The sequence below is a fragment of the Sceloporus undulatus genome, chromosome 7 (genome assembly GCF_019175285.1).
Source record: "Sceloporus undulatus isolate JIND9_A2432 ecotype Alabama chromosome 7, SceUnd_v1.1, whole genome shotgun sequence".
NCBI classification, from domain to species: domain Eukaryota; kingdom Metazoa; phylum Chordata; class Lepidosauria; order Squamata; family Phrynosomatidae; genus Sceloporus; species Sceloporus undulatus.
Genome location: NC_056528.1, coordinates 13,243,361 through 13,246,803, shown reverse-complemented (window position 1 = coordinate 13,246,803; position 3,443 = coordinate 13,243,361).

Genomic DNA, 3,443 nt, shown 5'->3' with positions numbered 1-3,443 from the left:
TACATACATATATATATATATATTACACACACATGCTGAAATAAAGAAGTTGGCATATATATATATATACACACATACATACACACACACATGCATATATATACATGTATATAGAACACTACTTCTTTACTTCAGCATATATATATATATATAGTATAATAGCACCTTTGTAACTAACTGAAAGAAAGAAGTTGGTTTCTCTCTCTCTCTCTATATATATATATATATGTATATATGTGTGTGTGTGTGTGTATAAAATATATGACAACTTTATTTCAGCATCTTTGAGACCCACTGAAAGGAGTTGGCTTCTACATATCTATATCTATCTATCTATCTATCTATCTATCTATCTATCTATATAGATTGCCGCCTCAATTGTCATGGGCAGAGAGGCAGGATATAAATAAATAAATAAGCCAACTTCATTATTTCAGCATAGACAGATAGATAACAATGTAAATTTAGTTTGCAATGGTCTCCTAAATCGAAGGTTTATTTACCAATAGCATTACAAGGCAATGCCACCAGCAGTTTGCCTGGGAGAATAGCATCCTGATGTGGATCGATTGCACATTAATTGGCCAGGAATTGAGCCTTTAAATGTGAAAATAACTTTGATATTGCAAAACTACACCTTGAGAGCATCATGTCTGACCCCCAGCTAAAAGCAACTTGGGAATCTTGGTTTGGACCCTTAGACAGACCATTGAATTATGGATACGGTTTCAGGACTCATCTTACCAATTGCACATTAATTGTCCGGGAGTTGCGTTTTTTGCAAGGGTCAATGCAAATGCATCATTTGCCCAAAGCTAGATTGATTTTAATGGCTGAAATCCTGTGGTTATTCCCCTGCATCCACTTGTGGAAGCAGCCTTATATGCATTTGCACAATTTGTTGTGGATGATTCATGCTTTTTTGCAGGATTTTTTGCCTGTCTTTTGATGTGTGTCTGTGTGCATTTAAATGAACAAAAGCCTCTCCTGGAACAGAGGCACACAATGCCAGCAAATGATGCTGAATATCCTTGAAAACAGAAAGAAAATCCATCTGTTTTGGAGATCTACATGGGCAATGCAAAAAAGGATTGCTTCAGACGGTCAGTGGGTGGACTGACTTAGTTGCATATTGTACTTTGACCTATTGAGCCGCATTGCAAGGTATTGATTTCTCCCCCTCCGTCCCTACCTCCCCCTTGTACAAAACCCATGCATCTGTTTGGTTTTAGCAAGCGACAATTGTGCAATGCTTGGGAACGCTGCTACTTGATGTTCTTTTTGTGCCTGTTTTATTGAACCATTTCCTGTATTGCTATGTACTGTATATGTATTATCCTACTTGAGAGTATGTATTTTCCCTGGATGAAGATTAACCTTCCATTATGAAGCCAAGCCCTCCCTCCAGTCCATCTGCCTTGGTCCAGGCCTCAGAGGTAGAGAGGAACTGCTGGACCTCATCCCCTTCCCACCACTCCTCCCTTCTCCTTTTGTGTCATGTCTTTAGATTGTAAGCCTGAGGGCAGGGAACTGTCTAATTAATATGACTGTATGTACAGCGCTGTGTAAATTTACAGCGCTTTATAAATAAAGGTTAATAATAATATTCTACAAACAAAACTGGCAGAATTGACATCTGAACAAATTGAGGGGGAAAATTAAATATATGAAGCAAAAGCAATTTGAATCCAGAAATAAAAACTGGAAAATTATTAGTGTGAGATAAGAAAACCCAGTTTCCAATTTGCTGAGCCTTTTTTAAGAAGGACTTAAGAAAACCACCAAACCAATAATCAGGTGAAAGCACAATAGCCGTATTTATTTGAGCAAAACCATCAATTCTGCAGAATAGGGTGCAATCAATCAATCGGCCAAAATAAGCAAAGACAGAGAGAGTACACATTTACAAAGATTTAGTGTCTTATTTATACAGTTCTTGATATCATCCTTTTTGTCATCACATTTTCCATTGGCCAGATCAAAATGCAAGATTCATCTTAAGACCTCCTTTGCATGTATGTACATCACCACCCACATCATACATCGCATGACTGTTTAAATTAGTCATTATAGATTCACAGGTGTGTTCTAATATTCATCCATTTATTAGGCATATGCTCAGTTAGAAACTTTTGTGGCCTTTAAATCACCCTTTTATAAAAAATACTCTTGTCAATTAGTGAGAACAAACAGTATACTAGTCATTTTAATAGTCTTAATATAGTCAAAAATATTAATGTGAGGGTCAAGGAAATGTACTGTCTAAACACTAAGGCACAGTTCATACAATAACAATAGTAAGCAAGCTTTGGCATTAATGCTGGGTAGTATGTAAGGAGGAGGCCTTTCTGGGGATGATGGAAGGCAGGCAGGAGTCAAAGATGCTCAAGGTCCAAACTAGAGCCTTAATAACAGACTGATAGGGAAAGTGCCAAACCCAGGGTTATCCCGTTTGCTGGAATGCTAAATGCGATATAGGACTACTCCCTGCTTTGTTCCCCTGCGTTAGCGCATGCATTAAACACCATCTGAACCATGGACCGAGTCTGGAGTCTTCTCACCGGTGAGCATCATATAAAAAGCTTATCTAAAAATTATTTCTGTTACTTACTTAGATTGTTATAAAATTCCCTTTCAGTCATATGGCCTTAGCAGACCTTTATTCAATCCCATTAGATATATGGATTATAGTAAGTATATATGTATATATGTGGTTCTCTACTATCTATATATGTAACCTAATTGTAGAATACAATTATATAATCCTTTCTACTCTAGTCATGTGTTTCTAACTATTTTGCTAAATTCTATGTGTTTGATTCAAATCCGTTTCTCTCAATTAGCTTTCAAAATTAGGAAATATAGGGGAAAGAAAATAATTTCTGATACGAGGAAAGGGGACAAATTAATTACAAATCAGAATCAAGATTGAAAAATTATTCCTAAAGTATTATAAAGAATTATTTCAAAAACCAAAGACAGAAAAAGTAAAAATAGCCTAATATTTGGAAAAGCAAAATATAATAAAATTTAAAAAGGAACAGAAAGAACAATTGATGGATCCTTTGTTACAAATAATGAAGGAGAGCGCAGAAGGTAAAATACCCCAAACATGGATCCAATCAGATATAATACTAATACCAAAAGAAGAAAAGGTTTCAAGGGAATTAAAGAATTATAGACCAATTTCTCTGTTAAATTCAGATTATAAATTATTTGCAGCAATATTAGCAGAGAGAATGAAATCTTTTTTAGCAAACTGGATAAACCTAGACCAAAATGGCTTTCTCCCAAACAGAAGGATAAAAGCAAATATTAGGATTATAATACATTTGATAGAAATTCATGAAAAAAGGATAGACTAAAAAATTAGCCCTGGTTTTTATAGATGCGGAAAAAGCGTTCGACAATGTTAATTGGGAATTGATGTTTGGGGTATTGGA